Genomic DNA, 15407 nt, shown 5'->3' with positions numbered 1-15407 from the left:
AGATGCAGGTCAGCTGTTTGCTCTCAGAAGAGGCCCAATGCTTAGGTATAGGGGAAGTCAGGGAGAGGAGTCTGTATTTCCCTGGGCTGACAACACAGGAGCTTTCCTCCCCCTTTGAGGCTGCCATTCTCCCCCAAACAAAGTGCTAGATACACAATTTTAGAAGGAGATGAGATGTGGAGAGGCAGGTTCAATGGGGCCAAGTCTAAGCTGTGCTGCATCGGCATTTTGGATGCTCCTACTTGAAGGAGGCTGGGATGGTGGAATTCAAGGCGGCAGATTCCAGAGGTACCTTTGAAGAGAGGGAGAAGGGAAGTGACAGCATGGAGATGGATTTTACATATTCTTGTCCTAGAGCTGGGATGTCAGTGATGGGTACGATGAAGTGATGGTATGTGTTGTGCTCATGTGCCAAGTAATGCATCACACAGACGTGGAAATCACCGAATCCACCTAGCATAAACAAAGGAAATAGCGAAGTGATTTACTGTAAAATTAATAAAAACGCAATCTGTCTAAAAATGGAAATGCTCAGACCACACTTTGGACTTTAGGGAGAATCAGTAAAACAGACATGGGAGTGGGACAGAAGAAAAGGTTTCCTCTGCAGCTTTGGAGGTAGGTGATGGACTGATTCATCCAGTGCCATACCTGCCCTGTGTTCTCTCTTCCCAGGGAATGGCCAGCAAGCCCATGAGGATAGCCCTGGGGAAAGATGGTTGTGCTTCATCTCTGTGTGTACAGCCATGGAGAACCGCTGGTTTGAGAGCACTATTGTCATGTGGGGATACATGAGATCACGGAGCAGCTGGCTTTCTTGTGAAACTGTCTGAGCAGCAGAACAGACCAGACAGTGTCTCCCTCTCCTCTTTCATCCATCAGTTTCTTTCTCCTGAGAGAGGTAAAATTTCTCCAGATGAGTTCCAGCAGAAATCAACAGGGGAGTGAAGCCATGAGAGAGAAAATACTTAGTTACAATTATGATAGTTTTCCATTAATGTGGCTGAAAGGTATTTAAGTATAGATTGGATTATTTGCAAGATTGGAAGGAGGATGTGCTGAGGTGGGCAACAGAGTTTGTTTCTCCTAACACATGATACACAGTTCTTCAGAAGGAAAAAGGTGGTGCTGTCATTTAAATCCAGTCTGGTTGTTATTCAAGTATGGTGTCCAAAGGGCTGGTTGGACTAGATGATCTTGTAGGTCCTTTTCAACCTTGTGATTCTATGATTCTATGAAGGAGAATCACAGTATTGAGGCTAAGCTCATTTGTCTCAAGAAATTTTCTGTCTCTAATTGGATATTTTCTTGGTAGCAGGAGGATCTTCATTCTTATCACAAGCGTTGTCCTCCAGGCTCTTCCTCTTCGGCCTATTGTGAAGAAAAGCTCCATCTGGGGACAGAGAGGCATGAAAAAATGGCTATATTTGAATGTCTATGCTATTTAATGAGCAGAGCCAAGAGAGAGCAATAGGCTATGCTGGTTCACTACAAAGGCATGACACAGGAGATGTACTCACCAGTAACCTGAATTACTGATCTGCATTTCCCCTGAAGAGTCACTTTTCTGAGCTCTGGTGTTGTGTAAAACCTTCAAAAGTGACAAAGTTACGTAAACTAAATGATTGATAGACAAAAGAATTTTTAAATAATTTTCAACATTATGTTTCTTTTGTGGAGCGATGCTAGCTGCTAACACAGGGCAAATTCTTCTCAAAATGCTGGAGAAATGCCTGCTCTTACTGGTTTTCCACACAGCTGGAAAAACTTCATTGAGTGGAAAAGTCCCTGGGCAGGCAGCTTATATCAAAACAGATCCTCTCTAGACACCCTATGAACACAGTCTGACTAGATGATCTTAAAAGTCTTTTCCAACCTTAATGATTTTATGGTTCTATGAACATACACATCTTTAAGGATTTTTCCAAACCCAAAATATACCTGGGGAAAGTGCATTCTGGGGAACCCAACTGTGCTTGCTAAGAGGTCCTCAGCAAAGGCTGGGGAAGAACTGGGCTGATATTTGCTGAAAACATTCTCATAAGTGGCATGGCATTGTGCAGGCAGAACATCTGAGTACATTCCTTCTCTGGAAGGGCATCTTTGATGCTTTGAAGGCAACCTGCCCCCCCATCCAAAAGGTCTCCTTGCTGCTCTGGTGCAGTCACGCTGAGATCTTCTGGAATCACCCGCACCAGGACTTTCGTTTCACGCACCATCCCATAGCTGTGTAGGGAAGATGGCAACATGGATGTAAGTTTGGTGCTTGAATCACAGAGAGGCAAGCAGGTCTTGGGGTCACTGTACCTCCTCCAAGCTATAGGCAGCCTGGCCTGAAGGATGGATGCATGCTGTAGGAATGACGATGGCAGGATCTGCTCTGATGCAGTTTTGCAGAGACATGACCCTGGATCCCCATGCACGTCCTGGCTTGGGAAATGTTGGACATGGGCTGCTTACTCTCAGACTGAAAGGAATTGCTTCTAGCAGATGGGATGATTCATAAAAACCCTATTTTTATTTTACATTTTAATTTTCTTTATTTTCAGCACCCACAGTATCAGAAGTAGGTTTGTCAAAGCATTTTGGTAGCTCCATAAACTAGAGAGCCTTGAAGAAAAATCTGTTTTGCTTATTCAAAACAAAACCATTGACTCTGAGGCACAAGGGAATACATGGAGAGGCTATGTTTAGTAGCACTAATGTATTGTAGTCTTGCAGTGGTTTTGTTCATTTAAATGTAATTTGGCATTAAATATCATTTCTGCAGATAGCATGGAAAAATGGACACCAGGATTCTTTTTCAGTCCAGAGAATCTTAGATTAATTGACCAAAAATTGCTGCTTGCACATAATCTTTTATTTCCAGACCATCATATTTTCTAAAAACATACACAGGGCCCTACATCAAATTGTAATGGCTCCAGACTAGCTCTTGTAATGAAGCAGAGATGCTCTGCTGAGCAAATCAACTATTTAATCAGCCTGTATTTATGTTACAAGAAACTACACTGTAGTGTGATAAATTCACCATCTGGTCACTTACTGCTCTACACATCTGTATTGTATTATCAGTTTAAACCATAATGGTGGGATTCATCCCTTCTTTATTTAGCAGGTAGGTGTTTAGTCTAAGCCATACTTCCTGCTAATCCATGAAAGCATCTTCAAAGAGCAGTTTAACCTCTCCTCCCCCTGCTAACACCATTTATCTTGGGATGGGATGAATTATCCTTTGGAAATACTTACTTCTCTCTCCACTGACTTCAGAGAATGCAAGGATGACTGACCTAGACCAGACACCATGGGAATAAATGGGCTTGGGTTGTATCAACATCTTCTCTGACACTGAGTGCAGTGAATATGAATAAGTCTGTTAATACCTGCAGAAAAAGATGCTTTATGAAGACCTAGCCAGGCTCACACTGCCAAAACAGAAAGCTTACGGCAGCCAACTTAAAGGCTTGTTTTAGATATTCAGTAAGAGCTTACCTCTCAAATGCAGTAGGAAGAGCCTCAATGATTTCTGTCTAGGGCATTCCCAGTTTCCAGAGGTGCTGGGCACTCCCTGTTCAGCTGCTGGAGGATGGGGGTTGCCTATGAGTGTTTAGGACTAAGGGGCCTGAATTTGGCCCCATTGTGGAGTCATTTCCTGTCAGTTTTCCTTTTGTTGTGTCTCTCAATGCAGAATATCTCCTCAATTTTCTATATTTACCTTCCTTCCCTCCTTTTGTGGAAGGCATTGTCATAGCCAGGGTCTTATACAATGTCCTTTCTTGTCAGGAAATGCTCTGAGCATCACACTAGAGCTGCTGCTGAAGTCATTTTGAGAGAAAATATTTGCAACACATGTAGGGCTGGCTTCACCTGGGAGTGATCAGCCCAGTAGGGGAACTAGAACCAAACAGGGCACACAGGGAAAAAGCCTCTGCAACCCATGCAGAGCTGAGGTCTCTTCAGCAGGAGGAGCGAGTGGAGTTCCTCAAGAAGCAGCTGGAGTCAATGCCTTCCCCAGGAACATGTTGTATGGGAAATCAGATTACCTGGAAAGCATGCAGTTCTGAGCACTTACAGCCTGTATTCTTCTAGCTGTCCTGGTAACACCTAGTAGGAGACAATTGCTTCAGTTAAATACAATCATAGCTTTTCTTAAAAGTCTGATTCTTGTTTTCCATTGGCCAGCTAACCAACAAAATGATTTGGCAATATCTTTGTTCTTTAGAACCAGAAGAGGCAAGGGTGAACATGGGGTCCATGACCTTGATGACACAGATCTTGTCTTCAGCCATCATAAACATTACCCTAAGGCAAAACTAACAGAGGAAGTATATGGCATGCGAGCTTGGCAATAATGGGAATCTTACCGAGCTCACATGGCTCATCATAGAAGGTTCTCATCCTCTAAGGGGCATCTGTGGGAAAGCCTCACCTCACCACAACTGCTCCTTCCCTCTGCTCACTGGCCATGCCCATGCTGGTTGCTGACTCTGGCAGTGCCAGGCAGCTCTCAGAGCATTTCAGATAAGCCATAAAATAACTAAGGCCACTGGAAATGCAGAATTCTCTGTAGTAGTGACTCTCACACAGCCCCCAGTTTCCATTAAAGCAAGCTTACAGTTCCATCAAAATGATGCTTGTCCTGCAAAGCACCATTTAAGAGTGATCAGCTGGATGGAGATCCTATAAAAAACCAACCTGCTTTTCCTCCACAGCACATAAGACAGATACAGGGATAGATCAGACTGGAGTTACATTGAACCTTGTTTATATCAAGTAATCCATTTCATGAGACTCATGACAGATTAGCACAATATCTCCTACCACTAAAGCAGACAGTAGCTGCTCTTCCCTCTTTCAGTAGTCTAAAATATTAGATCTGCAGCTGTGTATACACTTAATTTGACCTATCCTTTTCTGAGCCCATCTGCTCAAATGGGCTGACCTGGGTTCCCACCAGGGAGGTGCATTCCCAGCTGATGTGGGATGGAGCTGCCTGCACACAGGGCTTCCACTGGCATAACTGGTTGCATTCAGGCTACAGGAGAAATCAATCTACTCCAATAAAGCTAAACAGCAAAGAGAGCTTCTGATGTAGCCTGCTAATTTCAGAGAAACCTAGAGGCTGAGGAACAGGCTTGTCTCTCACTTTTCCATCTGTAACAGCAAACTGGGCCGAAATGGAGCTTCTCTATGAGAAATTGTGCCTTTCTCTGCACCCCCAACAACAGCAAAGCTAACAATGCTTTGCATTTGTTGCCAAACCCTATTGTAAAACATTTTATTCTCGTCTCTGTGAACACACTGGCCTTCTCCATACTTCCGCAGAGCAAGTTCCCTCTGCTAGCAATGGCACCAGCACCATCACAGACTGCTCACAGCTTTAGCACTGTGTCATCTCAACTCTTACAAGCGAGACTTGGTGTGACAATGCAATAAAAATACAGATAATTGGTGCAGGGAGTCTGTGCTCCCTCCAGAGCAACCTTCCCTGAGCTGGTGCCGAGTGCTCCAGGAAAGCTGACCAGCACTGCTCCTCAGAACACACACGGGTGGCTGGAAAAACCTACCCTCTATGGATTTCTTAGCAAAACCAGTTGAGACTCAAAATGTTTCTGCCAAGAGCAATTGCAAAAAGCTAGCAGCTCTCTAGATAGGCCAGGGAAGTTTGTAGCTTGCTCTCATAGAACCATTACTGACCATGGACAAAAGTTCTACATTAATTGCAGATTATTCACACTGCAACAAAATTGAGCTTTAGGTATTTGTGGGATGAAGTAAAGTTCCCGCACAGCCTGATCAGTACCGCGGCCAAGTCCTGGACTGCTCCTCTAAACAACTCTCTGAAATTCCCAAAGCCATGCTGCCTGAAACTAGCACTTCACCATGTGACCTTTATGAATTTTGGTAATATCAGGCACAGGGCCACTCTGATGCAAGTTCCGTGAAGCCTCAGACCATTTTTAAACTTCCATATTGATATATTTCCTTGTTCCAGTGGTACATAATAGAAACAAAGGCCAGAAAGCCCCGATCTGGATTTTCCCTTGCTGTCTTGTGAGATTTAAATCTACCATGTTATTTGTTAGCCCAGCAGCTGTACTGCACCCAGGTTCTGTTAAGCATCCAAGACACCCACCATTTGCTGGCTGATGCATTCAGAGCCAGGGAGGGAGTAGCTGAAGACAAATTTCACCATGCTAAGTTCCATCACATTGATAGATTTCCCACTTTTCTTGTCTGCACATGCAAGCAGTTGTCCCCACTATATTTTGGTCCAGTTTTGTTTCCTGGGATAGCTCTTCATCAGTTTTACACTGCAATAGGCTAGTTCTCATCATCCCCTTGTCCCACCCACTTACTGTTATTTCCCACTTGCATAAAGTAGCTTTGATGCTGCTGAGTGTGCTCAAAGGAAGGCTCTTCCTGAAGAGGGATAGTTTTGGGACACATTTGTCACACAAAGCTTCCTCTTCTCTGCTACACAGTGGACAGCCACATATTTTGAGCCCTGAGGTCTTCAAATAGAGAGAATAACCTATGTGAACATCAACACAAGTTGTGACTAATCTGGTTCCTAAGAGTTTTTGACTTGAGTTCAGAAGAGCACAAATCCTGAAGATCTGTTGTGTGTATATTTCTGGGTGGCCTCATATACTCGTAATTCAGCCACTACAATCTTTCAGACATCAGTGCCAGAACTTTAGCATTATCTTTTTCTTCTTTCATATTTCTGGGTCCCTCTTCACACTTTCTGGTCTCAGTTCTTCTGTGGCACATCTCCTTCTGTGTTTGGAACAACATTTCTTCATCATTTGTATTCCTCACTTCCCTTCCAGTAGTACCTCAGCCAGAGCAGTAACACTCCCTCCTGGGCCATGCATGTGTGTGAGTGCTGCCACAGCCACCTACCTCATGCTGTTGTCCTCTTCTTCTGGGCACTTGCTCATGGCAGCTGAAGCCAGGTGGAAGCAGATGTCACAGGGAAGCCTCAGAAGTGGATCCTGGCTGGCAGAAGGAAGTGCTGGAATAGTGCAAAAGACAGATGTTGTTTGCAAACAAGAGCCTCTGGAGGCCAAGCATACAAAAAGCACCAAGGGCACTGCATCTGCCTCATTGTGTCCTCTTCTGTCTGCCATAGACCCATGGGACCCAAGGCCTCCTCAGTGCAAGGACTCATTTAGACTTTCCCCTCTTCATGTCTCAAGCTGGCAAGCAGCTCTGTTGTCCCCTTCATCCCCTCCCTGCTTCTCCAGTCCTGAAGAGCTTTTTTTCCTCTTGGAGTAGATGGCAAAGTGTTAAAGGTTCGCAGCCGTTTTTATATTTTTAACTTCCTTCTCTTTCCCAGTAAACATCTCAGTGGATATGTTTGAGTTAAACAAAAATAAATAAATAAATTCATTTTACCAGTGTCTAAAATAGCAGCCCACAAAGAGAATTCCTCAGTGTTAGCAGTGCGCAATATTGCGGGTTACAATTAGTGCTGAATGGATGATTTGGAATTATTACTCAAGCACACTTACATTGTACCATAGTTACCAATTGCGTTTTAATTCCGTTCTCAGACAAAACCACATAAAAAGATAAAAAGTAGCGGAATCTGCTTTTCAGTTGTGAAAGGTTCCTACTCAGTCTTACTTCCCACCAAATACGGGTACTTAAATTCACTTGTAATGCTACAATACTATGGCAAGTACAGAAATAACAGCAGAGTGGCACAACCCTAGGCTACAACAAATGAGAACAAGCCCAAGTGCAACAGCTGTGGATGCAGAAACAAAGGAAGAAAAACTGCTTACCCTTGGAAGACCCCTGGTAGGCAGGGACCTGTAGTTAACATATCTCTGATTTCACTGCCAACCCTTAAATGAGGTCTGGGAAGGGGTGGGTCCTGGCTCCAGCCCTTCCAGTTATTCAGGAGCATTGCATGCACCTGAGCTCCCCTGGGTTTGACCTGCCTTCTACCAGGTGCTCAATCACTGCTTCAGGCCCTGACTTAGCATTTCTGCTACACACTCCCATCCAGAGAATCTGTGCAGTGCTGGCTACCGGCAGGCCAGGAGTTGTACCTGCCATCCATGTGCTTTGGATGCACCAAAGCAGACCCCATCCTGAGTGTGAGTGTTGCAATACGATGGCTTTTCTCTGTACAGAATGAGCTGCAGTTTCTCCTGGAGTTTTCCCAGCCTGCTGCTGAGCCCTAATTGCTCCCAGCGGACTTCAGTGCCTTGGAGATACAGCCACGGGCAACTGCTTGGGCATTTGTCTGTGTGTCAGAGAAATCAGAGTGTCTGGTATTTGCTGCTGAGGTTGTCTGTCTGCGGCACTTGGTTGCTCTCATCACGTGGCATTATTTCTGTTCCTTGAGCAGAGGTCTTTGTGAGCCTTCTCAGCAGGGCTTCCCAGGTCTTTAGGCTTATAAATTAATTTCTATGAATGCTTATGCCCACAACATCAGTACTGGGAATGCTCTCCTTAGCAGAACTCTGTCACAGGACTCTTTCCAAACTCCATGAGGGCTCTTTGCCAACTAAAACAAACTCAAATCAAACCAAATCCTACTCTTTTTCTTTTTTTTTTTTTCTTTCCCGTGAGGAAAGGTACAATGCATGATGTCTCCCAGGGATGCTGGTGCCTCGAGGCTCCTTCCTTTCTTCCCCAAAGGCCGGGTGCACTGAACGCAGGTGCCTGGTGCATGGGGACAGCGTGCAGCTTTGGCGGACTGTGACAGACAGGAAGCCTTTTACTCTAATTAGCCACTACAGAAGCTTGGCACTTCTCCTCAGAGCGGCTTCCCCACTGATCGGGAGCACGTATCCCGCTCTTCCTTCTCACCTCGCACGTCCCTGCCACCGCAGCCTCCCGCTGGGCCATGCAGGCAGGGCTGTGCAGCACGTTGCTGCGAGGAAGCGGGTGGGGGATATGCAGACACACAAACGTGGGGTTCTGGTGAGTGCAGGGCTTTCTTCCAACTTGGCCATGTTCAACTCCTGAGCTCGGGTGGTTTCTGTCCCCTGCTCCCCCTCTTCAGCCAGACTCTCTGTGCTTTTGTCTGGTTAATCGCTCCAACCCTTTGCAGGGCTTCCTGGGGGCTCTTTGGCTGCTGGGTTATGAAGACCCATGAGTTCATTGTTTAAATTAAGTTCTTCTATATGGAAACACCACTGGTTTCCCATATGGTCTTGGCAAACCCACCATCCGCTCTCCACCTAAATTAAATTTCACTAATTGAATTAGTTACCATTTTATCAGCTGCCGCTTTGCAGTAGTTTGTGAACCCCCAGGGGCCCGGGCCACGCGCAGTCAAGAGCTTCCCCACCTTGCTCTCTCATTTATCATCGTGACAACACGCAGCGCTGGGAGAAGCGGGGGGGTGGAGAACGCCCTGCCCTCCCCAAGTATCCCAGCCATCTCTGAGCATCCTAATGATTGACCTCTGTGAGCAAAGCAGCCCTGCGCTGACCTCAGAATGCTGAAAGGAAGCATTCTCCCCTTTGTACGAATCCCCCTGCGACCCTGGCCCTGAATGCAGGACTGTCAGAAGGGAAGCCCCACACGCGGGCAGCAGTGCCCCGGGACCACGCAGCTTCCATATGCCAGGGGACTAATAGCGACAGGGCCAGGCTCAGGGAATCACACCACCCTGGTGAGAGAGAGAGGGGCTAAAGGGAAAGGGACAGCCTGAAACTGGTCTGCCAGCATCTGGCAGTGGAGCATGAAGCGTGTCACCAGCTCCAGCCCCTTCACAGGCACTGGGAGATTCGCTATTGTTGTACCCCGTCCTCCAGCCTGGCAGGATGCTGCAGCATCAGAGTGGATGGTGGGCTCCTAGCACTGCTGCTGGTGCTTCTGGTGGGATGCAGCCAGGTAAGAGTCTCTAACTCTGACAGCCAAACTCCACTGCTTCCAGGATAATCTGTCAAATGGTTACCTGATTTTCCCCCATTGGTTTGTGATGCATGCCCATGAAAGGAAAGAAGGCAAACTGGAGGAGGAAGCTGCTATGCCAGCCTTCAACAGGGACAGCACCCTCCTGCCCACAACCAAACACCTGCGTGCCTTTCCAGGGAGCGTGCTTGAGAATGAAAACAGAAACCTGTTAAAAAGTGAACAACGCTAAATGTGCATTTCACCGAAGCCTGGCTTACATCCAGCTTATCATATGTCCTTGTTAAAACGCCATCTCCTTTCAGAAAGCTTTTGAGGGTGTTGGAATATCTAGAGAAGAACAGTCTCTGCAGTACTGTCCAGACTTAATGCTCAATCAGTGGCTGATGCTTCCCTTTTAGTAGTAGCTATCAACATATGCCTCATGACCAGTTCTAATATCTCTTCAAGAATCAACCCCAAAATGCATACACTGTAACCAATGAGTCAGAAAAGTTTTAGAATTGATTCCTTGGATAGGAAATAGGATTTCTCTGAACTGATTACTGGTTTTACACTTGAGAATAGTTTTGTAGACTTTTACCCAAGTTTCTGCTAAGCCTCTCTTTTTTTTTTTTTTTTTCTCTGTGAATAGACTTTAGCAAAGATGTGGTGTTGATTTTCTCAGCAGCTCATGACTATATTAATAAGGTTAATGAGATGATAAGCAAGAGCTGTAGCAATATGTAGAATCTAGCACTCATCAAGACACTACCAAAGTAGAAGGGCTGAAGTCATCGCTTAGAGGTATGGATCTCCAAAATGTTGGGGGTTAATGTGGAAGAGTTCCAGCTAGTGCAGGGTTTGGAGAAGCAGCTGCATCACCAGCCCAGACAGGGGGTGGGAGGAAGAAGCAGGGAGAGGAGCACACCTGGGGTGGGAGGTCCTGTTGTGGGATGCTGAGTCAGAGTGGTTGTGACCTGAGTCATAAAGAGGATAAAGTGTGTGATGTACACACTGGATGCTGCTGGGGCATTTAACTAGGCTGCCTTGCAAGTCACTGTAGTGAGCCAGAGATGGAGATGGTCTGCAGATCCCTCACCTCCACCACGTTCAAGCACACAGCATTCAACAGGCTAAAGTGATACTGGTCTTAGGCACACTCTCTGGACACCACGGATGCATTTTGCTAGGCCTTTGCTGTAATCCTGCTCTATCCCTGTCCATGCAGAGCTGGTGTTGAGCAATCCTCCAATGTTTACTTCGCTTTTCAAAGACAGTGGAAATTTACTCCAGAGTTTTACCTCATCGCTGCTGGAACGCTTGCAGGCAGCAGAATTTCCAGCACCATTCTGCTTCATCCTCTAAATCCTCCTGCTATAGAAGCAGCTGGCTTTGCAGCAGTGTTACTATTTTCCCCCATTTCACTTGAACCTGTTCCCCCCAGAAAATCTAATTCACATCTTCTTCTGAATTTGCATGATGCAGAACATTAGTCATAGACACCTCCAGTCTTCCATGCTTAACAAAAGCTCTCCTTTTCCATGAAGGAATCATCTGTCTTCCTGCTTGTCCAACATGGATGTTGATAGCAGGGGGTTCATCCTTCTCCTGGCCTGGCTGTTGAGGACAAATACAAGTCTGCATCATCTGTGAGAGGAAGACAATTCTTTAGTGTGAATTTAAGACCATACAGGCCGTGCAGTGCCCTGGCCCTCTTTATAGTAGGGACAACAGGTCGCCACACACCAATACTGAACACAGTTGTATGGTTTCCTTTAGGAAAGAAATGCTTTTGTGCTGTCTAGAGAAAGTACCATATTCTTTTCTACTAATATCACCCATGGTTCACTTTTTGGCAACTCATCATTCTCTAACGCTATTAGAAGGGAGGCTCTGAAACTAATTCGTACTTTCCCTTGGCTGCCAAACTCCTTGGGTTCAAGCATGTTGTATTTCCAATCTATGGCTAAAATGCATGAGTTTTAAGGTCATCTAATAGGTCATGATAATTATACATTTTGCAGTAGCATGATGAATCTGAGGCTAACACTTGAGAGCGCATTGGGGGAACACGGAGAGCGTGCACTCCTCTGAGCTACAGTGATGGGAATCACAATGGCGTATTGGATCCAGCTCTGCTAGCTGTGCCTGAAGATGCTGAAGGAGAGTGGCAAATTGCAGATGGGTCAGACATAAGCTAGAGGAAGAAAAAATCTGCAACGTGAAATAAGGGCTTTTGAGTTCAACAAGTGCTATACTCCTTGAGGATGGTTATGAAGTGATTTTAGCTTTGCTGGTAAAAATCTAGATCAAAAGGAAGTAGCTGATAGCAATGATTCTTCTTGTTTAGTCAACGGGATTCATTTACTTGGCTGGAGTTTTTAGAATTGAAAACCGGAAAAAAATGTTCAATTATTAAGAATAAGCATAGCAACCCACTTCATTTGAGCAATCTGGGGAACTACAGTGTTATTCATAGATTACATTCCTTTCAGCAACAGGAGAAAAAATCATCAATCTGTTTTTTAGGAGCAGCATCATAGTAATTCCCATGTTCCTTTCAAGCAAAAGCAGATGATTTATGCATGTTTTGAAAATGATTCTGTGCCTGGTGATTTCAACTACAGAGGATGAAGCTGTGTAACTCAGACAATCTCTTGAATTGCTCTGTGTTTTGTTCCATTCCTTCTTGAACAAAGGTATTGGGTTGAAAACTTCAGCATTTCACAGGTTAGATTACACAGCAGCCTGGAATATGGTGAAGGCTTTTCTGTTTTGTTTTGTTTTGGTTTTTTCCTGGGGCCATTTCATACTTTCAGGAAGAAGATGTCTTATGCAAAGCTGACCTACAAATGCTCCTCTCTCCTGTTGGCTCTGCTTGGAGCGCATGCTCAGCACTGTACCTGAAGTAACAGAAAAGAACGGCCAAAAGTAACTATCTAGTGTCTAACCCAGTAAGATCTTCAACAAGGAGAAAAGACTATTGTCGTGTTCTGTTTCTGTGTTCCTCTGGTCCTTAGGCCCTGAAATTTCCTTTTTCCCTATCACCTACTAGTTTTCATCTCATGCTGTCTCTCCTGCCTGGCTGATCAGTACAGATTTGGGGAGACACTCACATATCCTCACGCTAATACAAGCATTACAAGAATGAGAAAGTTCCAGGAATAGGAAATCTGGTATTACTCAATAAATATTAAATAATGAACAACACTTTAAGCCTCAGAAGAAAAAAAAACATTCGTCGACCTTTTTGGTACAAGATAATTAAGTAAAGTACAGATTATGTGAAGACGTTTGATGTTCCTCTCCAGTGTGAGTACTGTATTTATTTACTGGAATGTTCAAGGCTCAGGCTGGAATGAGGGAACAAAAGAGCGGGGCTTTCCTCTGCACAGGCTATAAGGGATAGAAGTCAAGTGCCTTTGCGTTGTGCAACACATGCTTTCTGTAACTTTAATAGAAATGTTAGCGGGGAGCGGGTGGGGGCCACTAGATTGTGTTGATGCAACATTGCTTAGAGAAATTCCAGTTCCTGAAGCTCTTAACAAAAGCATTCACCATCAAGAGGGGAAAGGGTTGGCAAGGAAGGCCTCTTTTTCTCAAGTATTCCCATTTGGAACATATTATTCTTTTGCAACATGCGATGTATAAACTTTGTATAAATGATTAGATAGAGTGCAAAAGCTGAATCTGTTTGCATTTGATTAGACTGTTGTGCTATTGATAGCGCGCCTTTTTTCTTGGGAAGTAATAGTTTTTAAGAGAAAGCATGTCTCTTTTTGTAAAAATGAAACTGGTTTGCAAGTGGGATGGAAGAATGATCAATTGAACTCCAAATAATACATCTGACTTTTTACCTCTCTGCCAGTTTCACTTTCCGCTTTCTGGTCATATCTGTGCTAAATTCGTTTCAATCCGCTTTCTGGTCATATCTGTGCTAAATAAGGCACAGACTGGGATGTGATGATCCAGAAGAAAAAAGGAAAAAGTCCCACACATACAGAAATAGGTAAACGCAGGAGTGAAGCACTGTACCTAGGCTGACACAAAGGTGCATAGAAAAGTCAGATGGCCCCACATAGAGATTCCAGTATGATCTTCTGGGTCCTTCTCCTATGTCTGACTTTCAGTCTTAAGCCATAGTCCTCAAGTTTCCAAGTACTCTTTCCATGTGCAAAATGCTGCTTGGAGGTATCACAACAAAACCCCACTGTCCAGCTGGCTGCATAGCCATGTAACTCCACTGGACATGGTCTCCCGGAGAAGCCTCTTCCCATGTAACCCAGTGAGGCTCTGGAGAGGGCATGAACAAATACATTTCTCAGGATTTTATGGCTGGGGCTCTCCCAGAGAAATTTTTAGAAATTTTTCTTTCTTGGGTGAAAACTGTGATTCACATTTTAGATAGGAAATAACTAATCGGTGGTTTTTGAGATGAAATTTCTCTCAGAATAATCTGTCATCAGGAAAAAGTCCAGCGCTAGGAGGATATCATGGGCAATATTTTAAATTCTGCACTCCCTTAAATTTATCATTCATCTTCATTTCCAAAATGAACCACATGCTCCTTGCTGGTTTTGCCATTATACTGAGGATGTGTGTCTTCTATGGAAAAATGAGCATTTTGCCTAGGTGATAATGTTTACCCTCGGTATCAAAAACAGTCACCAATTCAATTCTAAGCACAGCAGACAATCAGAATCAGTGAACAGTGAAAAATACTGCGGTTCCTTGATAATGTGGTGAAAGTCTTTGTCTTCTGTCACTCAGAGGGACTTCCTCCCCAAATCAAGATGGCATTTTGAGTGGCTCTAATGGCTGCTCAAGAGGGCTCAATTTTGAGTTAGACCATCTTTCCACCCCTCAATATAAGGGCAAATCTTTTTCCTTCCTTATGCAGGAATAGGAATGACTCAAGGCCAAGGAATGAGAAATGATGAAATTCAGGATGCTATAGACAGAAAGATAAAATCCATGCATGTGGGGGAGAAGGATGGATTGAGAACAAAACAAGACAGTTCAAAGAGAAATGGGGAAGAACATTTACAGACACTTATCACTGTGAAGAAATCTCAGATGTGAGGCTGAAGAGGAGGTTATAGATACAGTGTGGTTGGGAAGCAAGCACAGTGGAGAAGAGAGAAGCACTCCAAATTGGATAGAGACATAGAATCATATAATATCCACAGCTGGAAGAGACCCATATGGATCACTGATTCCAGTTCCTGGCTCCACTCAGAATCTCTCAGACTATTTTCTCCAACTGACAGGTTCTACAGAAGAATTAAACTGTTTGCTTTGAGTGACTGCTAGGAAGAAAACAAAAAGAGTAACTCCAATGGTTAGAAGCTGCCACAAGGCATTTGCAAGCTGTATGAAATGCAATCAGCTAATTGGTGTCTCCTGGTGACACTACTAAAGAAGATACTGGGTGTTTCTGCACTTCTTGTAAAGGAGGACCTGGTAATCAGGTCAGTGTGCCATATGGAAAACACAATGCAAAGGTTAGGTTTTACAGAACGTTGGAAAAGTTTTTAAGG

At 44.5% G+C, this 15407-nt stretch overlaps 1 long non-coding RNA gene across 1 annotated transcript; it reads right to left on the bottom strand.

The window, feature by feature from the left end:
- Positions 1-14: 14 nt before the first annotated feature.
- LOC107314719 lies at positions 15-7522 on the bottom strand. The gene is made up of 6 exons (XR_004307586.1): positions 6910-7522; positions 3493-4104; positions 3250-3383; positions 2308-2430; positions 1521-2226; positions 15-1393 (listed from the first exon to the last, which is right to left on the bottom strand). It is a non-coding gene; the product is annotated as an uncharacterized LOC107314719 (long non-coding RNA).
- Between the last annotated feature and the right edge of the window lie 7885 nt (positions 7523-15407).

Source organism: Coturnix japonica, chromosome 5, assembly GCF_001577835.2.
Source record: "Coturnix japonica isolate 7356 chromosome 5, Coturnix japonica 2.1, whole genome shotgun sequence".
Lineage (NCBI taxonomy): Eukaryota > Metazoa > Chordata > Aves > Galliformes > Phasianidae > Coturnix > Coturnix japonica.
This window is presented reverse-complemented; position numbering and strand designations above follow the sequence as displayed.